At 35.0% G+C, this 24,996-nt stretch overlaps 2 protein-coding genes across 6 annotated transcripts in view; one reads left to right on the top strand and one right to left on the bottom strand.

Annotated features, from left to right (window-relative positions):
- Positions 1-22,874, bottom strand: part of LOC129721055 (protein distal antenna) — a 44,328-nt gene extending 21,454 nt beyond the window's left edge. Inside the window, exons 1-2 of one of the 5 annotated variants that reach the window (XM_055673182.1) lie at positions 22,854-22,874; positions 6,364-7,728 (exon numbers count right to left, since the gene is read on the bottom strand). The gene's annotated coding sequence lies outside the window, so the exon portion shown is untranslated. Of the gene's footprint in view, positions 1-6,363; positions 8,008-22,733; positions 22,752-22,789; positions 22,808-22,853 lie in introns of those variants that run through there. The other 4 variants (XM_055673190.1, XM_055673172.1, XM_055673206.1 and 1 more) reach the window with 4 other exon arrangements.
- Positions 15,369-24,996, top strand: part of LOC129721045 (coiled-coil domain-containing protein lobo) — a 465,133-nt gene continuing 455,505 nt past the window's right edge. Inside the window, exon 1 of the mRNA XM_055673158.1 lies at positions 15,369-15,429. The gene's annotated coding sequence lies outside the window, so the exon portion shown is untranslated. The remainder of the gene's footprint in view (positions 15,430-24,996) is intronic.

The raw sequence follows: 24,996 nt of genomic DNA, 5'->3' as shown, positions 1-24,996 counted from the left end.
GGAATCTGATGCGCTGATGAGACCTAATCCGTTAAGGCCGTATCACACTCTTTGACCAAGCGTCAAATATTTTTGACAGATAAAAAAAACAACAATCATGATGTCAAATAAATTTGAGCATAATGTCAAAAGGTCAAATATTTGACCATTGGTCAAAGAGTGTAATACAGGCTTTAAATTCATCATCACTGTCATCACTTCTGTATACTTGCCACATGGCCAACGCATTCATTTTCGGTTCTGAGTGAAACCTCCGGGAAATGAAACAAGTCGACGCACACAATACACGACGCAAACGAAACAAACAAACTAAAACGTCATTTGCACGAGTTGGTGGTACGATGCGAAATTCACAGTGGGACTGTTATGCGTGGAATTTTCCAATTTATCCTACAATTCTAGGCATAAGAGTCCCACTGAACAATGTTTTCTGTAAACGACCGTAAATTAAATCCTCAAATGAAGTATTTGATTATTTTTATTGGATATGTTGGTCTTTAAGGCAATTTCAATCATAAAATTGTTTTTTAATATGCCATTCCGCCTCAGACGGCAAATACTTTTCAAATCTTTAATCGCATTTTTCTCAGCTGTCCGTTTTGGAACATGGGACAGCTATGCGTGGAACGGCAGTGTACCTACACCGAGAGAAAATAACTATTGAATTCCATAAGAACCACTTATGATTTTGCGCCACAAGGATCCCTTATGGAAGTTATAAGTTTTGCCTTATGAATTGGGGGGGAAAAATGATTTTCGACCACTAACGATTTTCATAAGTCATACTTATAAAATTTATTGGTCGTATGTATGCATGCTATAAGAACAGACATATCAAAATCATAACTTTTCAATATGAATGTTGATGTTTCAAAAACTGTTCATTCTGTCCTAAGAAGTATATCCTGCTGTCATGGTGATATTATGATAATAAACTATCTTCAAATTTTATTTCTTTTGATTCCTCTTGCTGAATGTCGTCAGCGTTGTCCTCTGCTAAAATAAATATATACGACATGAAGTAATTATAGGATTTGTAGATAGGTACTTACACTTTTTTCTACAATTTTTAGCCCAGTTCCAGAATAATTCTTCATTCGCTGTTTTCAAATATTTTTCAGCTAAACCAAAAAAAGTTTCTTCATTAAAAGACATTCGCTGCGCAAATTGCAGATTAGCGCTTCTGAAAAACTTGTAACTTGTATCTAACAAACTCCGCTCATCAAGAACGATGCAATACTGCTTCGACATTTTGCAGGTTTCATAAGATATGAGTATGAAATTTTCACAATGTTGACGTTTATGAAAATCATAACTTAAGCACATGAGATGCATATGACGTCTAAATAAAAATCGTAAGATAGACTTATAAAAATTATACACGTTGATGTGTAATGCATAAGTGTCTTATGAAATCGAAATTAAGCATGTTCATAAGTTGTAACTTATGAAATTCTTAAGTGTTCTTCTCTCGGTGTATTAAACAAACCATTTAGAGGCGAAAATATTTTTTTATCATTGGAAGACACTCGTCCAGGAAATAGTTCCAAAGTTATGTCAACACGAAGTCCGGGACATCAAATTCCGGGATTGTCTCATGCGAGCTTTTTGAGATATTCAATATTTTGTGATTAATTAATAAATTTGATTCACATAAAAAAACTTTTACAGTAAAAAACTTGATTGAGGATGTGCCGTTTTACGCTATTAGAGCTAAACACTTCTATACTTCACCTCCGTGATGGATCTCAGCTAGTGAAGTTGCAGAAATCAACACATAGATGGCTATTTGGAAAAAATTAACCATCTTCAATGTACAATTCAGCAGTTTCCGCTTTATAAAGATCGACAACGGTGCCGGCTACGTCCTCACGGTCGGTTTGAAATAAAGAGAAGAAAATGTTACAACCATTGTTGCCAGAGACCAAGTCTACCTCTGCATCTCTAACGGGGGGAAAGAAAGGTACTTTTTATCACCGTGGTTAGTGATTCTTATACTTTTACTCTGCCCTCTACACGCCTATTTTTATAGAGTCTCACGTTTCTCCGAGACTCGTTTAGTTACAAAGTATCGGCAATTATAACTGCCTGAAGAGGCAGTTATAATCAACTCTGTTCGAGTTTTTTCTCTGGAATTTAGCGTGAGGGAAGGGTTAAGTAGGGGGCTCACGGACATTCGCTTGTCGAATCGGACCCAGTAACCTTGAGGCTACGAGCTCCGCTCAAGTTGCGGGTTCGAGTCTCGTCTAGATAAGGTAGTTTTTTTAAGGTCCTATTTACACCCACAGTTCTCGTTCGTTTTTCACATTCACGTAAACTCACAAACACTGCTCGCTTTACAGATTACAATCGTAAAACGTTGTGTACAATGCATTGTTCATGTTTATGATTTATCGGTTGTAGAGGTCTTTTTTCTCAGAACTCTCAGGTTAAACCGAAATGCAATACTAGAAATATTAAACAAAATATTGATCAGAAAAGAAACAAATAAAATCATGATATCTATCATAAAGGAAGGAGTAACGGACAAACCTTTTGTTGTAAAGTAATACCGGATTGACCATTTTTTTTTTTGTTGGACCCCACTGCGACCAATAATCTTTTGGGGCATTGTCCGAATGTTTCTTGCACTTTTTTCTTGTTTTTTTTTCCTTTGTGCAACGTCACTTATAAAGAAGTCACCTGCTACGTGCTATAGTGCTTGTATTCACCTTATCTCCTTTATCGACCTTATAATCTCCTCAAGCAGGTTACTAAAGCGGATAACATGGGTGGATGAAATTTTCGAAGGTTTGGATACGAGTTTTCCAGTCTGGAACGAAGTTTTCGTGTGGAGGAGCCTGAGAATATAGAGTTGTCTGATTCTACTAAGATTAGAACCTATGACCACCCGTTTGTCAAAGCGGACTCTGTAACCTTGCGGCTACGAAGCTCCTTTAACATGGTAAAAGTTGTGAACTGTTCTGAATTCATCAACAAAGTATTCCATATGTGGTTTGTGATTGCCATGCTTCATAATATTAAACGATTAATCGTTTTAAAGAAATTCGAAACTTGTGAGACCCTGTTGGTGTCATCAGCTAAAGCTTCTCAAATGTGGCTGGGAGTCAAGCTGCTGCTCTTTCAGCGTCAAGGGATGGACAAAATTGAATGATATGCTCCCCTGTAAGCCTACAATTGCACCACTGGCAGTTTGGTGGTTCTTTTCTCTCTAGCAGGTATCCATATGTTAGCTTGGTGTGTCCGATTCTCAGCCTCGTCAAGACTAATGAGTGAAATTAATCATTGGGGTGAAGTTGATCACCTAAAAATTTATGATAAAAAATACCAATCTTACAACACTAGGTAATGCTTACTTGTCCTGAAATACAATTCTACATAATTTACGCATCTATCTGAATTAATCCTTGCATGTCCGGTGCAATTTTATATATTTGCGAAAAACTATTCTAACTCATTCAATCCTCAATCCAATTTGATCATAAAAGTTCCAAAACAACCAAAAAATATTTAGTTTACTTAATGTAAACTAAATTAGGGGAAAATTACGTTAATTTAAAAATCGATAAAAGCTCAAAAAATATAATTTTCAAGAACGATTATTTCATACCATTAATACCAATAATGATGATCCAGAGCTAGTTTTTGATCTTCTGCAACAAACCAAATTGAAATCGGTCTAACATTCATCAAATGCGAGCAAAATTAGAAAATTTCATCTCGTAAACCAGAATAAATAGATATTAACCTAACAAGAATAAATAGATATTAATACCAAACATCGTTATTTTCATTCCAAGCATGCTGTATTTGATATTTTTTGAGTTCAAAAATTATCATTCATCATGAAAACATCGAATGATAGCACATTTCCAAAAGAATGTTTGGATTTCAAGAGTGATCCATTTCATCCCGATTCATCTCATAGTACCTAATAGAATTTGTAAATTCATTTTATAAAGGAAACGACAGAAATTTCACCAAGAGCCATAGAGGTTTTCTTGAGTACATAGCAGCACTTGTTTTGAATACCTATTATTTCGGGAAAAATGTATATGAAGCGAGATAACTAGAAAACATTATAAAAATTTATCAATTTCACCTCGTTCCATGGTATCGTGTTGTGGCTTGATTTGGAAGGATAAGCGATTTTCTGATAAAAGCAGATAGCACAGAATGTCGAAAAAGTTTCCAAAATTCCCCTGATTTTCCATGATATTCCCTGAAATACAGCATTAATTCCCTGATATTTTTCAGCATTCAGCACAAAAAAATGCAACGTAGATGATTGCAACTCTGAAATCCCAGTAAAAAACGTATCCGATCAGATATAAAACCGAGTGGTAGCGGTTCTGAATAAGCCTTTTAGGTTTCAAAAATCACTTATTGCGCTGAAAAGTCGTTTAAAAAAATCGCGTATCGTTTAAAAAATTTTCCCTGATTGTTTTTCAGTTTTCTCTGATATTCCTTGATTTCCCTGATCGAAAAATGAATTCCCTGATATTCCCTGGTTTTCGAGGTTTTTCCACCCTTTAGTACTAAATGTCCACGGTATGTATAAAATTTTTAGAATTTTATGGGCGTTTTTTCATGGAATGAAAGTAGGGGGAATCACAATCGTCAAAAATCTGTCCACGTGGAATGTGGAGGCCCATCACCAAAATAATTTCGTATTGTGGATATCTTCTAAAATATTTTAAGAGGTTACATACCTTTAATTTAGAAAAACGAAAAATTTTATGCTCAACTTTTTGAGAAGGTTATCCCAAATTTTCATAAAGATTTGAGCAATAAAGACTCCGCACCTCGTCTCGACTCTTCAAGCTTAACCCTCTAGTACCCAGTGCCGCCTCTAAACGGTCTTCAGTTACACCTCTGAAAAGCTTCAATCAATACTTAAAAAATGTTTATAAAGATTCATAGTGATTTTTTCGAAGTTTGTCTGAAAGTTAACTTGGGCGCTAGAGGGTTAACCTGAATTTTTATCTCGGCATGGTATTGCCGAAAAACTACTCAACCGATTTTTTTCATCTAAAATGTTTGTTTTTGACGTTGTTGTTGAACGATTATTTTTCGATATACAACATTTCACTTGGCGCAGAAAAATACTTATGAAAACAATCTTTCAAATACCGGGTAAACTCTTAACTGATGAAATAATATGGATTTTATGTTTCCAGTCGGCCTACTAAAGCAGATATTACACGAAGCAAATATGTGCTAATTTTGGTACGGATTTTATTTTGTGCAAATAAAATTCGTACCAAAAATAGCAAATAATCGCTTCGTTTAATACTTGCTTAAGTCTCAATCGTAAACATCGCACGCGTTTTTGAATGAATTCAGAGAAACGGCCATAGCTCCACTAGCAAAAAATGATATTATATTGATAATCTAGCGTGAAAAGTTGTATTTATAAGTATTGAGTGAAAGTTAAGAGAGATAACGTTTATTTTCATCAAAATGTCTTAAAATTGTTGGCCAAAAATTAACCAGAAAACGAGAGGCAGATTTTCGATTTAAATGTTTTCAAGTATTCTTCGCAGTGTCTATGTTTTCAACTTCCAGAAGATCATTTTTGTTAATCATAGAATCACAATATCCATGTAATAAATATCATTTTTAGTGATTAGTGGAGGAAAACATTGAGATCTGTTCTAAAAAATATATATCAAGGCAGCCAAAATAATCTGCAAAGATATTACAATAGTCTATGTAAAGGGGGAAATATTGTGATATTTCCTATGCTCATTTCCAGTATAAGAAATACTCGTGCCGTACGATGAGAACGTATGAAAAGCATTTTCATTTCTAATGTTAATTTCTGCGTTGGAATGACATCAGGCTCTGCTCATAATAGGACACTATTCAACACGAACGATGTACAGAGGTACTAAAAAATATTGGAAAAAAAATGATTCCGATCCATATTGACTACTTTTGACGAACACTTATCGAGTCATTTTGGAATTTGATTTTTTTTTTCAATTTGGCGAAAAAAATTTTATCACTACAAGATTTTCACTGTTTTAAATAGGCTTGGTAGAAAAACCATCGTAGATAAATTCGTTCGAACAACTGCAACCATCAAAATACAAATTCAATCAATCCTAGTGCAATGAATTTCCAATAATAATACAAGAAACTGTGATTAGAAGCAGTTGATATTAGGCAGTACTGGTCACTTGCAACTTGTCCCTAATGCGCTGGAACTTTACACTCGGTCCGCGGGTGCACGTTTCCCCTCCTGGTTAGTGCGAATGGTAGCAAGGAATTCACCTTCACTAAATTACCGACCAAATCATCTAACCAAACGAACTACAACAAAAAAAAAGAAGATACAGAATACTTTTTTTCACTTACATAAATTACAATCCCAACCGGCACGAGCTGCTGGAGACTGCTGTTGTTGCTGTTGGAGTTGCAGGGTGGAGGCTGGTGCCGCTGATAGTGCTCGAGATGAAGATGAGGATACGGATGACACCGGTGGTGGTGGCGGCGGCGTTGGTGGTGGCGCTAGCGCTGCCGAGGGGTGGTGGGGACGTTGCCTTTGCGGCCGATGCTGCTGGTCCACGATGGGGGCTGGTGTAACCGGGCTGGAGCTCTGCGACAGGGATGCGAATGTCCCCGTGCAGAAATCAGCCTTAACACGCGCGCTCAAATCTAACGACAGCACGACGCTGGAGGACCTGGGCCTTACTGCACCAGGACGACGCGATGACACTGAGCACCAATTTACTTAAGCACACACCGGCACAAAAACACACTGGTGCTGCGTTATATTTTTTTTTTCTACTCGTCGTCGTCGTTATATTTTCTCGAGGGTTCGCGCGTCTTTCGCGGAAACGGCCGGTTCACACCGAAAAAAAAATCCTGTGTTCTTTTTCGCAGCTCCAAAGTTTTTTTTACTTCTACTGACGCGTGGTAACAGTAGGGGAGGGGTACTCTTCACTAATTTTCTTCTCTTTCTTCACTGCTTTGGGTTAATGCTCGCCTGTGGCCTCCTGACTCTTGTTGTTGGCGGACGCAGCGGTAATATTGCGGCGAAAATTTTCGCTGAATCCTCACGTCCTCGCGGCGAGAGCCAGCCGAAACACCGTTTCGAAATACAGAAGGGCAGCAAGACGACCACGACTGCTGTGTATGTCGTCGATTTGGGACAACCAAGAAACTCTGTGTTCTTCGCAGCCCGAACTCACACTTCACTACAAAGCTGCAGTGGCTGTACGGATTAATCCTTTGGAGACTATCAAGATTTTTCCCTTATTTCTTTTTTCTATAAACTTCCTCTTGAATAATGGTCACTAGTGGTTGGTCAGAAATGTTAAATAAAAATAACCGCTTACTCCTCAACGGGGGCAGGGTATCACTGATATCGCGCACTTTCCTATTGACAGGTTGCTTCTAAATCACACTCAACGTGGTCTTTGGAAAATCTTTCTTCGAAGCACACTAATCGCCACCTCGCTGTTCTAAAAACTTCTTTATCCACAGCGAAGTACCGCACCGATCACACTCGCGTGATAGAACAAAGGGATCCGAGCGATCCTCAAAAAAAAATCGCATTTATATACAATCGGCTAATTGTTTCCGTTCCTTTTGTCCGACACTCGCCGTTTCCTTTGATATGCGCTGTTCTTCAGCTGTTTCTTTTCACGAGCCGGCTAAATCACTGCTCGCGCTACTGACCAAACATCCTTCACGTCACGTTTCTCGGGCACAACTAAACTGGAAATTTAAATAAGCGGTCGAAAATTACGGCAAATGAAAAAAAGATGCGTTTTGCACTTTTCAACGCACAAGTTTTGTGCTCGCTCGCTCGCGGTCACCGCGTGTGTTTCTCTCGTGCGCGCTCCTTTCGCTCTGCTGGCAAAAGTCGCGCTACGCTGGTTTCGTACTTCGAAACAACGAGAGCGGTGTCCTTTCGGTGCTGCTGACTCTCGCAGCTACGTACGCGAAGACGGTGTAGAGCGAAACAGGCAAACTGCGATTGCTGTTTGACGGTGTATAGCAGCGGTGCCGCGCACAACACACCCATACCTCTCGTTAAAACTGCGCGCACTACAGCAGCAGCAGCAGCAGCAGCAAAACATTCAGGCTAATGACATACTGAGGCGTCAAATGAAGCGAAGCGTTGAGCGTATTAGAAGCGGAATAAACAGAAGCGTTGGGTGAAGCTTGCTATGACATACTGGAGCGAGCGTCGCAAATGCGTTGTGTTGTCATATTCCTAGATTCCAGCAGGGATTTCGTTCAAAGGAAATATGAATTCGTCCAATGAAGATTTGTTTGCTTCTTCAAGCACGGTAAATCACGTTTTTAGTAAACATAAAGATTTTTTTATGAAGTAAATTAATATTTCTGAAGTCAGTTGCGCTACACACGTAGTAAAAAAAAAGAAATTATTTTAAATTTTAAACCCGCTGTCCCCGAGTAAGGTTCAACTAGTTTATGATATCTGTTAGGCTTTGAATAACCCCTGTGAGCACAGCTAGTTACTCAGCGGCTGGCGTTTCGCAACTAAAGAAGTTCAGTATGTTAGGCATGCAATATCAATCAAGAATACCAGTGTTATTTTCCTGACGACCTGAAAAATTTTCCCGATATTTTCTTTATTTAAGACCAAAATAAGGCGAATATAAAGCACTTGACGATATCAGGTTTAGTCTGAACATGGTATTACTGCACTAACATTTTTTAAACATTTTAACATTTTGTAAACGAAAATGTTTTCTATTTGCTTTTTTTCAATTACCAAACCAAAACAATGCAAATATAAAGCACCTTGCAATGAAAGGATTAGTCTGAACAAGGTATTACCGCGTAAGTATACGCGCGTCAAAACACTACTCGTTCTGTTTCGCCGCCTCTACCGACGCGTCGTTGCCGCTCGAGTATGACCGGTTTGAGACGTTCGAAGAAGTAGCTCGGACGCTTTTGCGACGCTTCTTGCTTCGCTTCATTTGACGCCTCAGTATATCAATAGCCTCACAGTAGGACGACTATATCATTTAACTCTCACTCGTTCTCTCGCACACAACAACAGCGCACTTGCTTTTGTCAGGCAGGCAGGCTGGTAGACGGGAAGGCATACAGGCAGACGCAAGGCATGCAGGTATACAAACACGTTTGTCTCTCACCTCTCTGCTGCTGTGCGAATCGGCGAAGGCATCAGCAGCAGCAGCGATTTAAATTGACTCTCCATCTCTCGCATGTTTACACACGTTTCTATCGTTTCCGTTTCGCACACTCTGCTGCTGCTGCTGCAGCGGTCATCCGTCCGCCTGCGAATTTCGTGCCGCTACTGCAGAGAAATTGACCGCCACGGCAGAGCGTGTATGTGTACGAAGCGGCACGGTAGGTGCATTGGGAGATCTTTTTCGGATAAAACTAGGTGGGCAGTAAAACGCTGACTCGTGTTATATGCATCGCATATGGGCACAGGTAAGCAACTTTGAGAGCTGTGACGAACAATGCGTTCTTTGGGTATGTCGTTTGCAAAGAGCAGAAAGCGTTCGATTGTTTTAACTAAGATTGAGAGATGTTGATTGTGGTTTCAACAGGTAAAACTGACTAAACCAAATGACACCAAAATCGATAGCAGAATCTGTTTGTTGATATTTTGTTGTAAGCTTTGTTTTGCCTAGGATGAGTCAAAGTTAAATTCAAACGTAATTTGTTCAGTCCTAGAAGAAAACTAGAATTTACGGCTTACAGGTAATAACATGATCGATGGCATAAATTAAATAACTCATATGTTGTAATTTTACGCTGTCAATCAACAGTAGTATTCTGTCAAAATGATTGATATTTCCGAATAGACTACACCCAAAATTGATTCGAGGTTGGAAGAACATTGGAAAGAGAAAAATCGTTCAATGATACAGTTATGGTATCCCCAGATGTTTTTGTAAAGAAAAAAAAAAATGAAACACGATCGAACATGATTCTGAAAAATAGTTCAATACTGTGTATTATCTAAGGTTTTATATGGGTCATTCCATACGAAGTGACCACGAAAGAGTACAAACTTTGCATCGATCTCGGATTTGGCTCAAAGTAGGAGGAATTATTCTTCTAGGTTCACTTTGAAAAAAAAAATCCCAATTCTGGTGTCGATTGGAATACTTCCCTCCTGTTTTATATATTAAAATAAACAAACAATTTGCCATATTTTAATATTTTCAGGGGTAATTGCACGTCAACCATCTCTAAATCTCGCAATTATTCTTAAGTAGCAGTTCCACTGTCAATTAAGATAAAAAAATTCGTCTTTTAAAGTCAGTAACCAGCGTCCTTGATAATTTTTTGGTAATACCGTTAGCTTGTATTTAATTGAGCATGTACTGAATGTACTAGAATGTATCTACGATAACTAAATTCATCAGTTGATTAGTTTTCAAGTTGCGTAGAAGTTCGTGTTATATTTGTATGAGATCCCTCCCTTTAAGAATAGGGAGGGGTCTCGAACTATTTTAATCACCTTTTCCGGCTCCAAAAACCTCTACATACAAATTTTCACGCCGATTGGTACAGTAGTTTCCACGTCTATAAGGATCAGAGAGGCAGACGGAAAGATAGAACTGGTTTTTTATATGATTAGATTGCTTGTAGTAATTGAAATCGCTGATTTAACGTATAAATTATTGGTTTACAAAATTATGATTATGATGAAATAATTGATATACGGGGTGTTAGGAAGTTGACTTAAAATCCTTCAAGGGGTGATAGAGCACCCTATTTGATGGAAAAAATCCTACGCATATAGCCATGATTTAACTACTGCAGAGTTATTTCCTTTTTCAGTTTTCGGTTTTGCTTGTCTTTAACGAACTCTAGAATTGTGATAGCTAGCTCAATTCTGTTGGTTTCTTTGAAAAGCTGAGAAAATTTCGTTATCAATAGTGTCTTAAAAACGTCAAATTAGAGAGAATAAGAAGCACTTAGAAAGGAACAAATGTGAAATCAAATGTTTTTCGAGAACTAAACTGCAATTTTCTCTCTGGAATGTGTGATAAACATAGGTTTTGTTGTCGACTAAATTAAACATTGAAGTCTACTGTACAAGTTGTTCATTGACACCAAGCATCTAACTCTTTTATTTTAGCTGCTATTTTACTTTAAAAACAATAAGCTGCGCCTATATTGGTGTTGTAAAATTCACAGTTTTCTGTTCAAGTTTAAGATGCGAAAAAACGTGAAGGATTACACACGTACAAAGTTTAGAAGGCGCCGAATTGCAATTAACGGTAGAATACGGTGGCGAAAACACGTGCACGGAAGCTCTACTCCCAGATGTTGCCGAAACCCCATTTCCTTGTTGTGGATGACGAAAGATATGGAAAAGCAGACTTCTGGCAGCTTTCGGGGCTCCAGTACTACACCGCTCATTATTAATTAAAAGTTTCTGACGACGTTAGAGAGCAGAAGGTGTCAAATTGTGCCAAAAAGTACATGGTTCGGCAAGTTATTTGCTCGCATGGAAAGCGGAGCACCCCATTCGTGACAACCGGGACGGCCAATGGACAGGTATACTTGAAGGAATGCCTCTAAAAGCGTTTACTTACACCTCTGAGGTCACACAATGGTCCTACAACTTTCTGGCCGGATTAAGTCTCGTGTCATTACTCAAAACATGTTCTGGAGTGGTACGTGACTAAGGAAGTCAAATTCGTACCGAAGCATCTCAATCCCCCGAACGCACCTGAGCTGCGGCCAATGGAGAAGTACTGGGCCATCATGAAACAGGCACTTTGGAAACATCACAAAGAAGTAAAATCGGAGGAGTATAGAAAGAGAAAAAGGATTTCCACACCGAAAACGGTGGGTCCAAACGTTGTACAAGACCTGATGAGCAGTGTTAAGAGAAAAGTTCGTGCATTTGGATTAGGGATGAAGTTGAATAAAACTTTTTGTCTTTCTCCTAGAAAGGTATAGCAATCACTGGCGAAACCGAAGGTATAAAAGTTCTCCAAAGGGCCGAATGGTATATATCACTCGATTCAGCATTTCAGCAGCATTTGAGTATTTTCTGTATGTGTGTGTGTATGTGCAACTTTTCAAAACCAGTCGATTTTCTCAGAGATGGCTGGACCGATTTTCATAAAATTATTATCAAACAAGAGGTCTAGTAGCCCTAAAACTATAAAATTTTAAAGAAATTACACAACCGATTTGAACAATACTGATAGGTATCAGATGAACGGTAGTTAAGGGTTAACTGATGAATTTTGTAATGATTGAACACGTGGTTTAAAAGTTGTGAAAAGAAATTCATATTTGAAATAGAAAAAAAATCCTATTATAAATAATCGAATCTAACATGATATTTTTTTTTTTATTTGAAACATATATTTCAAGTTATTTGCATGTGTATATGTGTTATGTTTTGAGTGTGAAAATTATACACTTCAAAAATTAGTTATTAAAAGTGATAAATAAATCCAGCAAATATTATCAAGCTGTATTTTTCATGAAAATTGAAGTGTTCGAGTAAATCTATTTTAACATAAAATAAGTTCGAATGAGAACGGCTGGGTCTGACCGCTAGGTGGATTAATTTGGATTTTCACAATATAAGTAAAAATAAATGCATTCCACACATCGGATACATGTATTACACAAGTTTGTGTCACTAAACTTATTTATTCTTAGGCATTAACAAAATGCACAGTTAAGTTTTTAAAATAAATTTCTTGATGTCTAGCTCAGTTATAACTTATAAACTAAAATATTTATTAAATTGGGCTGCGTCACGAAAAGAAAACGTGAAAGTTTCTCATCAGAAAATAGGCGTGTCTCGATTGTTTATTACTTTGCGTATAGTTTTTTAGTAGTACAATTAAGTGGAAGCTTAATTTGTTTCTAAGGTTTCATTCATAGTTGTCAAGTGTTAAAAGCAAATGCTGGCATCGGTTGTTAGGATGCGTGTGGGATAATTTTAATGATTGTTTAGAGTATTAAAATGAAATTTGACTCAAAAAAAGGGCCGCTTTTGGAAAAAATGTGCCATTTCGTCAGGTGTTATTGCATTCCGTCAAAATTGATTAATTGAAGTTTGAACCGCTTTCTCACGCCATCCTGGATTATTTTCCGTTTTCAAACATTGGAAAAAATGCCTATACGTTGGCAGAAGCGCGTAATTTTATTTCTTTTCCCGTCGATTGAAATATAAACAAAGCGTCTCAAATCCACATTTGCGGCCTAACGGCATCTGCCTCGTTTTCTAGTTTTTTCGCGAAAAATCTTCTCCGAACGCCACCGATAGCAACTCATCATCGGTAGCTCCGCGCACCCCGCCGTAGCTCAGCGGCATAGCGGCTTTGTACGTTTCGGCTGCCTGCCTGCCTGCCTGGTTGTGTGTGTGTTTGTGCGAGGGTCATTCCGCTGTTGGCCAACCCGCTGTGTTGTGCCTGTGACGGAGAGAGCAAAGCGTCGTCGTTCGTAGCAAAACATGCGATTTTTCTTCACGCGTCTCCTTCCACCATCGTCCCGCAAGGGGGAAACTAGTGCGAAGACGAAATCGGCGGATTTTTGCCTTCTCGTTCCTAATGTCGCCCGTCCCGAATCAATCGTCTTGGCTGTCACTGTCGTATTGAACACCACGGACGGCTGGAGGCTAGAGAGAAAGCGAGAAGGCGCTGGTGTGGGTTGCCTATCTGCCTGCCGAAGAAGTGGACCCAACAAAGGCGAGAAGGTCGTCCTCCGCATCCCGAAACGAAAGCGCGCGGGAGGGTATGATTCGATTTGTTTGAACTGTGCTTGATGCGGCCATGCGGTGCTTTCTTGCTATATAGAATTCCTAAGTTGACCACTTCGGCACTTTCCTTTTCCGGTTAGGCAGTGTTCGTACACAGGTTTGCACTAAAATATTTTTTTTTCAGTCTGTTGATTAGAGCTGGCCAAGTAGCGGGATACAAACAATTTAAAGCATGTTTTGAGAAGCGTTTAGGAGCGGCGCCACCGTAGGTTATTTTTATATCTACGTTATGTTTTGGGTTTCGAAAAAAGTGTTTGCAATTGCGATTTTATCCCATTTATGTTTTTCAAATAAAGCCATCACCCGTATTTTGAAACGCGACACGTATTCTGATTAATTGAAACTTTGGCCCGGTGGTTTTCTTTGCAAAATCGCTTTCGAGGGAACAAAATACTTTTGATGTTTGTTGCGTTTCTTGAGCCTGTAACACTCTTATCCTGTCCTGTCCAAGGGGCTTCATCAATGTTGTAACTGTATCATAAAGAAAGGATGTGGAGAGGCGGACGTTAAATCCGTTCAGCATCATCAAAGCAAACTTTTAACTTTGTATGATTGATCAAATAATTTTGATAACCATTTTTTAATATCAATAACGAGTAAAATAAGGCAGAGGGTTATCTTTAGTTTTTTCATCCATTATCAGATAAGGGGATTTTCAATAGTTTCTGCAGATTTTTAAAAGAGGCTCTTTATATTTGCGCAGACTTTCTTAAAATGTGTGCCGATTCTTGCAGACTTTTGCCTGCGTGAGCGAAATTTTTTCGAATCATGGACAGATTTCGTTGCAGATTTTTTCCGGTTTTTCGAGCAGTTGAAGACATTTCTCAAAAGTATCTGGCATCTCTACACAGCGTCACTATAACCCGGTAATTGTCAATTGAGAATGACGATCTTTTGCGATATCGCTCAAAAAAACTCCTACTGTATCAAGAATTCTGAAAAATTGTGAGACTTCAATGCAAGTTTTTTTGGGGATATGAACAAAGTGAATGTCATGGACTAAGCGGCATATGCTTATCAACTTCTGTATCCAAAATGGTATTCTTTGCAGACCTGAGAGGAAATAACCGTTCTTCAATTTCCAACAAGCAAATGTTGACGTAGGACTACGTCTATCTGGAAGTTAGGTGCCTGAATTTGAAAATCAAGAAATTGAAACATGGAAAAATTGGTCAGGGTTTGAGCGCTTATATTTTTGTCATTTTTTATCAGATCATAAAGGTTTTGGCATCATTTGATCAGAATTTTTTTACGGTTGAGTTGTTGTAACAAAAATAACCAATTGATTGAGACACCATTCGAAAAAACTAGTAAATAACTTGGATTGTCTAAATCATATCGAGCAACCAATCACTACCGTACTTCCCAAGCATAGTTGACACTAAAGTATACAACGAAATTAACTTTGAAACGATTTGTTTTTGTTGCTGTTGTTTTTCTCGCTCTACCACGCTTACACCACGAAAGGTACCATTCGAACATTTACCATTATTTTCATTCCAAAACCGTACAGGTGACAAATGGATCGTGAAAAGGAAGAAAAGACAAAATTTTACCAGTCATCACGTGCCAGGTTCATCCGTAAATCTGGCGGCTGTTAAGGAGTACTTGGGAGCTGCAAAAGCACCAAAAATGGTTGGAAAATTGGCCCAAAATAACCAGCCATGCAAGTAAGCTTATAAATGAATACTCGTTTTTTCTTAGTGCTAAATTTTCGAGCGCGGCCGGTACAGCTTTTAAAAATGTTTAACTTTTCTGGCCATTTTCTATTCTACTGCGCTCCACCCTCTTTCCAAGTAACTGCGAAGCCTCGATATAAAAGGTACCATTCAGACATTTTATCCAGGCTTGCCAGATCTACGGATTAGTCCGTAGATCTACGTATTTGTTTCACTTCTACAGATGTACAAGTATACGGAAATTCTGCAGAAATAAGGGGTAATCCGAAGAAATCCGTAGAATCTAACATATATTGGTTTTAAAAATTCTTCCTAATTTTTAGTTTTAATATTTATATCAACTTGAGAACGGTTGCAACTTGGAAAATTATATGCATAATTTAAGGAAAAAACAATAGTTTATTCATATCGAATGTGTCTTGGGAAGGTTTTAAAATATAATAAATATCACAAGATATAAAATCAAGAAATCACTCTTTAAGTTAAATTACTTCTAATAGAAATCAACAGACGGATTTCGCAACAATTCGACTGAGTGGCTGGGCCTACTTAACTAGGTAACATGGCATGGTTGCAAATTTTCACTGTCAGCGATAGATTCTCAGTTGAAGCTGAAAACTTCGAATATCAGTGTCAACACGAACGAGCTGAATGTGATAATTGCTTTCAGCTTCTATCAGTTACTGTTAGCATTACTGTGATTTCACACACACTATGTTGCTCTAGCGATGTTTATGGGGTGTAGGATGAAGGCGTCTACCTACTTCATTGACTTCCTGCAATGCATTGGCTCAGATCAAATAATTTCGATATTAGTTAAGATATATCATTTATATCAATGACATGATTATTGACTGATAATTGACTCGGGTGACACTCAATATCAGTTTGAAGAGAGTGTGAGTGTAACTGCTGTCATTTTCATTTTCCTGTGTCGAAATTTCGCATACTCTATTTCGAAAATTTTAAAGTTATCAAGGGATAAATTTTGTGCAGTTCAAATAATTTTAAAAACAAAAAGTAGTTTAAAAACAGTCATTTGAGATTTCTTCAAACTTGAGCTTTATATTGTGTATTATTAACGACTGGTATGAGTTATACGGATAGGATTAATCTGGATTTTTTAGTCTTTTTAAAGATGTTATACGACAGTCAGTTTAAATTGATCGACGTTTCGGCCGTTTTTGGTGGCCTTTTTCAAGGGAAGCTGTATTTGACAGTGAAAATGTTCATGGGCATAGTACAATACAATGTCATGCAAGAGTCACTCTTTTTAATTATGTCGTTCTTGTCTGGATGGTTGTTTACCAACGGTAGGAAGTCCTGTAGTGCTGTCGTGTTGTCTAATGTTCGGCGACGGTATATATTTTGGTGGGTTTTTCTTTTGAAAACTGCTAACTTTGGAAAATCGGTCTTGCATTTCATATGACGTTCAGTTCAAAATGGTTTTTGAGCTTTATAGATATTCAATTTAGTTGCCTAAAACTTTTCCGAACATTTCATTCAAGGAAAAAAAGTTTTTCTAACAAAAACCATTTTATATTCAACATCCGGCGCTGCACAGTGGTCCAATAAGGCAAAAAGTGGAACTTAATTCCATAGCGCCTTTCACCTTCATCCTAGCTTAATAGTGTCTCCAGAGCGATTGTTTGCATGAATGACCCGCATAATCGCAAATTATAAAAAAATATAAAAAGTTTACTATACTAAAAATAAAACAAAATAACTTTTTTGTGTTAAGAGATAGAAAATAGATTATTCAGCAAAGTTGTAAAAAATTCAAAAATATGAAACTTTGTTCAACAAACGAAAATCCTATCTCTTTTCAGTACAAAGTTATAAAGTACACTACATGGAACTTATTTAAAGGTTAGTTTTTTGTACTTAACTTTTGTTAGTTGCATTTTACACGAAAGTGTAATTCGGAGGAATTGTTAGGGCACACAAAACACACATTTTTGCCGAAGACTTTATATCTCCAGGACTTTTCCTTACAAAGTTATATAATATTTTAGCTTATTTTTTCGATAACTTCAAGAACGTATAGGTTAAAAAGGGGCAAGTGGAATCATGATGTCAATATTTAGAAAATCTATACCGAGCGTCTTAGCAGAGTGATTGAGAAATCAAAAAAATAGTTATCGGTTTCCGTTATACTATACTAGGTGCCCAGTCCACATAATCACTGAGGAAGACTGTATGTCACAGTCGAAATATATATTTGCGCGGACTGAATTTCAATATTTATTTCCAAAAAATTTTCTAGTAGAGTATAACGAAAACCGATAACTATTTCTTTGATGATGTCAATACTTTTCCTTGAAGTTAAGCTGAAGTACTATAAACTCCATTAACCTCCATTTGTCCCAATCCACCCATTTTAGAGTACGACGAGCATATGTTACAGCAGAGGAATGGTTTATTCGGCACAGTTTTAGAACGTGCAAAAATATGAAACTTTGTTGAACAAACAAAATATCTATCTTCATTGGGAGCAGAGTTATACTTTTTTCTGAGAGTGGCCACTAAATTGTTCATCTGATAAGATTGAGTTTGGAAAAATCTAAGATCTACGTTATTTTTTTTTTAATCACGTTTTGTTTTTAATTAATCTCATTCCGTTATTCAGATATACTGGTTCTTAGAAGAACGCTTGCAACTTCAGCCCTTTTGAAATGTTAGTCCAGATAAATTTGCGGTATGCAAAATTTCTTAGTTTAGTAAGGCCTACACACCCACAAAGTTTTATTGAATTGGGTGTCGGGTCGAGCTGGCGGGAAATCCGCTAATAAAAATCGTTGCTATTAGTTTAATATTAGTTTCAACGTATAATAAAAAAGTAACGAAAAAGTAAAGTAAAAGTAAAGTAAAAGTAAAGTAAAAGTAAAGTAAAAGTAAAGTAAAAGTAAAGTAAAAGTAAAGTAAAAGTAAAGTAAAAGTAAAGTAGAAGTAAAGTAAAAGTAAAGTAAAAGTAAAGTAATATTAAAGTAAAAGTAAAGTAAAAGTAAATTAAAAGTAAAGTAAAAGTAAAGTAAAAGTAAAGTAAAAGTAAAGTAAAAGTAAAGTAAAAATAAAGTAAAAGTAAAGTAAGAGTAAAGTAAAAGTAAAGTAAAAGTAAAGTAAAAGTAAAGTAAAAGTAAAGTAAAAGTAAAGTAAAAGTAAAGTAAAATTAAAGTAAAAGTAAAGTAAAAGTAAATTAAAAGTAAAGTAAAAGTAAAGTAAAAGTAAAGTAAAAGTAAAGTAAAAGTAAAGTAAAAGTAAAGTAAAAGTAAAGTAAAAGTAAAGTAAAAGTAAAGTAAAAGTAAAGTAAAAGTAAAGTAAAAGTAAAGTAAAAGTAAAGTAAAAGTAAACTAAAAGTAAAGTAAAAGTAAACTAAAAGTAAAGTAAAAGTAAACTAAAAGTAAAGTAAAAGTAAAGTAAAAATAAGGTAAAAGTAAAGTAAAAGTGAAGTAAAAGTAAAGTAAAAGTAAAGTAAAAGTAAAGTAAAAGTAAAGTAAAAGTAAAGTAAAAGTAAAGTAAAAGTAAAGTAAAAGTAAAGTAAAAGTAAAGTAAAAGTAAAGTAAAAGTAAAGTAAAAGTAAAGTAAAAGTAAAGTAAAAGTAAAGTAAAAGTAAAGTAAAAGTAAAGTAAAAGTAAAGTAAAAGTAAAGTAGAAGTAAAGTAAAAGTAAAGTAAAAGTAAAGTAAAAGTAAAGTAAAAGTAAAGTAAAAGTAAAGTAAAAGTAAAGTAAAAGTAAAGTAAAAGTAAAGTAAAAGTAAAGTAAAAGTAAAGTAAAAGTAAAGTAAAAGTAAAGTAAAAGTAAAGTAAAAGTAAAGTAAAAGTAAAGTAAAAGTAAAGTAAAAGTAAAGTAAAAGTAAACTAAAAGTAAACTAAAAGTAAAGTAAAAGTAAAGTAAAAGTAAAGTAAAAGTAAAGTAAAAGTAAAGTAAAAGTAAAGTAAAAGTAAAGTAAAAGTAAAGTAAAAGTAAAGTAAAAGTAAAGTAAAAGTAAAGTAAAAGTAAAGTAAAAGTAAAGTAAAAGTAAAGTTAAAGTAAAGTAAAAGTAAAGTAAAAGTAAACTAAAAGTAAAGTAAAAGTAAACTAAAAGTAAACTAAAAGTAAAGTAAAAGTAAAGTAAAAGTAAAGTAAAAGTAAAGTAAAAGTAAAGTAAAAGTAAAGTAAAAGTAAAGTAAAAGTAAAGTAAAAGTAAAGTAAAAGTAAAGTAAAAGTAAAGTAAAAGTAAAGTAAAAGTAAAGTAAAAGTAAAGTAAAAGTAAAGTAAAAGTAAAGTAAAAGTAAAGTGAAAGTAAAGTAAAAGTAAAGTAAAAGTAAAGTAAAAGTAAAGTAAAAGTAAAGTAAAAGTAAAGTAAAAGTAAAGTAAAAGTAAAGTAAAAGTAAAGTAAAAGTAAAGTAAAAGTAAAGTAAAAGTAAAGTAAAAGTAAAGTAAAAGTAAAGTAAAAGTAAAGTAAAAGTAAAGTAAAAGTAAAGTAAAAGTAAAGTAAAAGTAAAGTAAAAGTAAAGTAAAAGTAAAGTAAAAGTAAAGTAAAAGTAAAGTAAAAGTAAAGTAAAAATAAAGTAAAAGTAAAGTAAAAGTAAAGTAAAAGTAAAGTAAAAGTAAAGTAAAAGTAAAGTAAAAGTAAAGTAAAAGTAAAGTAAAAGTAAAGTAAAAGTAAAGTAAAAGTAAAGTAAAAGTAAAGTAAAAGTAAAGTAAAAGTAAAGTAAAAGTAAAGTAAAAGTAAAGTAAAAGTAAAGTAAAAGTAAAGTAAAAGTAAAGTAAAAGTAAAGTAAAAGTAAAGTAAAAGTAAAGTAAAAGTAAAGTAAAAGTAAAGTAAAAGTAAAGTTAAAGTAAAGTAAAAGTAAAGTAAAAGTAATGTAAAAGTAAAGTAAAAGTAAAGTAAAAGTAAAGTAAAAGTAAAGTAAAAGTAAAGTAAAAGTAAAGTAAAAGTAAAGTAAAAGTAAAGTAAAAGTAAAGTAAAAGTAAAGTAAAAGTAAAGTAAAAGTAAAGTAAAAGTAAAGTAAAAGTAAAGTAAAAGTAAAGTAAAAATAAAGTAAAAGTAAAGTAAAAGTAAAGTAAAAGTAAAGTAAAAGTAGAGTAAAAGTAAAGTAAAATTAAAGTAAAAGTAAAGTAAAAGTAAAGTAAAAGTAAAGTAAAAGTAAAGTAAAAGTAAAGTAAAAGTAAATTAAAAGTAAAGTAAAAGTAAAGTAAAAGTAAAGTAAAAGTAAAGTAAAAGTAAAGTAAAATTAAAGTAAAAGTAAAGTAAAAGTAAATTAAAAGTAAAGTAAAAGTAAAGTAAAAGTAAAGTAAAAGTAAAGTAAAAGTAAAGTAAAAGTAAAGTAAAAGTAAAGTAAAAGTAAAGTAAAAGTAAAAGTAAAGTAAAAGTAAAGTAAAAGTAAACTAAAAGTAAAGTAAAAGTAAACTAAAAGTAAACTAAAAGTAAAGTAAAAGTAAAGTAAAAGTAAAGTAAAAGTAAAGTAAAAGTAAAGTAAAAGTAAAGTAAAAGTAAAGTAAAAGTAAAGTAAAAGTAAAGTTAAAGTAAAGTAAAAGTAAAGTAAAAGTAATGTAAAAGTAAAGTAAAAGTAAAGTAAAAGTAAAGTAAAAGTAAAGTAAAAGTAAAGTAAAAGTAAAGTAAAAGTAAAGTAAAAGTAAAGTAAAAGTAAAGTAAAAGTAAAGTAAAAGTAAAGTAAAAGTAAAGTAAAAGTAAAGTAAAAGTAAAGTAAAAGTAAAGTAAAAGTAAAGTAAAAGTAAAGTAAAAGTAAAGTAAAAGTAAAGTAAAAGTAAAGTAAAAGTAAAGTAAAAGTAAAGTAAAAGTAAAGTAAAAGTAAAGTAAAAGTAAAGTAAAAGTAAAGTAAAAGTAAAGTAAAAGTAAAGTAAAAGTAAAGTAAAAGTAAAGTAAAAGTAAAGTAAAAGTAAAGTAAAAGTAAAGTAAAAGTAAAGTAAAAGTAAAGTAAAAGTAAAGTAAAAGTAAAGTTAAAGTAATGTAAAAGTAAAGTAAAAGTAAAGTAAAAGTAAAGTAAAAGTAAAGTAAAAGTAAAGTAAAAGTAAAGTAAAAGTAAAGTAAAAGTAAAGTAAAAGTAAAGTAAAAGTAAAGTAAAAGTAAAGTAAAAGTAAAGTAAAAGTAAAGTAAAAGTAAAGTAAAAGTAAAGTAAAAGTAAAGTAAAAGTAAAGTAAAAGTAAAGTAAAAGTAAAGTAAAAGTAAGTAAAATTAAGTAAAAGTAAAGTAAAATTAAAGTAAAAGTAAAGTAAAAGTAAGTAAAAGTAAAGTAAAGTAAAATAAAAGTAAAGTAAAAGTAAAATAAAAGTACAGTCAAAATAAAGTAAAAGTAAAGTTAAGGAGAAGTGAAAGTGCAATGAAATAAAACTAAAAAAAAGCTCATTACAAGGCTTCATTTGAACATTGAATCTTCATTTGCTATATGAAGCACTCGTGCGAAGCTGAGCAACTCTTTGGCAAATGGATTCACCACGAAGCGATGTGATGAAGCTTCCTAAGATGGAATAGCAAGTTAGTTTCTACAAAAATATTTGCATTTTTTCCATGTGTTTCCATCAGTTCGAGCACTTCGCATCGGTTCGAATTGTACTTTTACTTTTCCCATATTACGATGTCATGACTTTCTCATATGATTCACTACTTTGCAGATTGACACTTGTAACGCAATTCTTTTATCACACTTTTTTTTAAACGGTTCTATCGTCTGGTGCCAAATAGCACGACTTCACAAAACATTTACATATCCTGAGTAAAACAGCATTGACGTTGCGTCTGTTTTGCGTTTTGCAAAAAAGCGGAAATTTTTCGAGTTTTGTTTTAATAATCACGCCACTAAATGATCTGTGGTAATGATATTAGCGATTATTTCCTCGCCGCTTTCAGAAACCAAACAAAAAAACTGCTGTTGTTGATGAGTTTTCAACCAATTTTTTGCAATAGTATATCAACAGTGTATAAAAACACTAGATAGGCAGTTTACCGAAATCTAACTGCTGTCTGACGGCCTGACTTACTCTTGGGGTATTATGTTCCGAATGCCGCTAAATTACACCGGTTGAACAATTAAATCCGGTACTAATACAGATTAACACAGCCACACTTACACACACACACCCACTCAGATTTCCGAAGTGCCGGCAATCGCACGACTGGTAACATGACTGAAAAACCAACTATTGTTCCCCAAAAATGTGTGTTCGGGAAAGTTGTGCATTTTCCGCTTTTATGGGGGTAGTAAATTTCAGCACGTCTCCGCTGCCATTTTCACCAACCTGTTTCGCGCTAAACATTCCGAACCGATTTTCAGGTTTTGTTTTCACAACACAAACAGTTAACGATTCATCTCCACCGTCTATCGTTTGCTAGCTCCGTAAGAAATCGCGACCTCTCTTAGACGCGGCCAGTTCTGAATATGCTTTGGCGACGGTCTGCCTATGTTCGATACGCACATGCACTAGACGATGGTGCTACTGCTGCACCTAACGGACGGAACGCTCGGTGGGGGGATACTTTCTATAGCACACACGTATGTCCTTTCGCTTCCGAAGCAGGCCTGTTTCTGAGTCCAGCTTCGGGATGCCACAGTCCTAGTGCTCTCCATCTGGAAACACCGAGCTGGGATGCGACGAGTGTATGAAGACATCCGTACGAAGGATAACATGCCACCACAGCCGCCGTCACCGAAATTGTAAGAAGCCTTCGCATGCAATCGCAGGCACCTCCGACAAGGATTTGAGACGCTAACCGGTGGAACTTCGGTAGACAAAACTGAAAGCCACTACTCGTCTAGGTCACCGCGGCCCTTTCGTGAGATCCCCCAGAATCGGTAACATATCGATGCTGATGCTGATGCTGGGGAAGCGTATCGGGCGTTTTCATAGTGCAACTAGGCTAGGCATTCTCGTTCTCGTGGTGTACATGCAGTCTCTGCATTTATCCGCGAAGGACCTTTTGCCTATCGAGCGCGCACTGCCTGGTGAGACGCCACTTCCCTCGGTGCCGTCCGATTATCCATGCATGTTGGAAGCGTTTATTTACGCTGCATGTTGTAGAGGTGCTCAAGGTAGGTGGAAATTACATAGCCGGACTACTTCGTGATTAGTACGAAATTGGATAGGATAACGAGCAACGATTCGTTCTTATCACAAAGTAGTCCAGATATATACCGTACTGCATCAAATTTCGAACACGTGAACTATGACGTAACTTCTTGCATTAAAAAATCTATGGAAACTGAATTTCATTGTCCACCTTAAAGGTTCAGTATGTTGGTTATTTTATTTTTGTTGCAGTTGAGTGCTATTCATACAAAATTTAAACATGTTTTGTATATGAAAATAACGCGAATTCAGAATTTGGCTTTTATTCAAATTCCGAACACTTCAACGTAATTGCTAGAAGATAAATAGGCAAACCGTCTAAATACTGACTGTCACTTTTTTCAACGTCTGCTGATTCCCTGGAAGTGGTCCTACAGTAAAGAGCTATACATCACATTCCAAGGAACGAAATGGTATATAACAATCATACTTTTTATAACACTAGCTGTAATAATTCGATTTTTATTCTAAAGTTCGAAATTGGAGTCAAAACGGTACTATTTTGAACGATTGGAGCACGCTGAATGGGTGCGTAGGCCTCACTGGAATAGGAAACTTTGCATACTTTATTTTTCAAAAATTCATCTGGATAGACATTTTGAATTACTAAAATTTTTGATTGATGATGAAGAAAAATTCATAAGGGATGACTTCGAGAGAAATTGAATTATTTATTTTAAATAAATTTTTCGCAGCATTGCACAGTGGTTTAAAACGCGAAAAACGTGATCGTCAGCCTTTTGAGTATGAAAATGCCATTTAAATGCTACAGTGTATTCGACAAAGTTTTTGTAGATATTAAGGGGCATCTTTTGATGCAAATAAATTTTTGATTAATTCACCTAAAAGTAAGATAAAAATTTTATTTTTTTATTTACTTATCAAATCAAAACAAAGTCTTCAGAAAAGTTGTAGACAATCTTATGTAGAAAAACTTCGCTGAAGACACTTTGGTTCTATCTCTTGAAAATCGACCATATACAGATAGTTTTACACACAGACATCCTTAAAGTTTATAAAAACCGAAAAACACAAAAAACTTTTTTTGAAGTGATTTTAGCGGCCTATGTTCTAGACATTTTTTTATATTTAAAAAATACATCATTATGCCGAATATACCTTGGGCAAATTTTCAAATAAAATAAAATTTCTCGAAAAGCTGCAAAAACAACAGTCTTCATTCGGAAGATGGAGATTAGTACTAGCTCCCCCAGGTGGTTTTACTAGTTTCTTGCAGTCTTTTAAAGACTTGGGCGTGGCTGAAAAAATTAGTTTTTTCTTAGGTTTTTCGGCGTTTTTTCTTGTTTTTTTTCTTGAAAGATGTACAAAATCTAAACGATTTTAGTTTTTCATTATTTGAAATCCGATTTGTCATGCATTTACTGGTTAAAAACAAATTTGAAATTTGGAATTATGTATGAAATTTTGTAAAAAGGAATAAATGGGCGGGACAAAGTCTGCCGGATCAGCTAGTAAAAAAATTAAAATAAAA

Source organism: Wyeomyia smithii, chromosome 1 (assembly GCF_029784165.1).
Source record: "Wyeomyia smithii strain HCP4-BCI-WySm-NY-G18 chromosome 1, ASM2978416v1, whole genome shotgun sequence".
Classification (NCBI taxonomy): domain Eukaryota; kingdom Metazoa; phylum Arthropoda; class Insecta; order Diptera; family Culicidae; genus Wyeomyia; species Wyeomyia smithii.
Note: the sequence above shows the minus strand (reverse complement) of the source record. Positions and strands in the feature narration are given on the sequence as shown.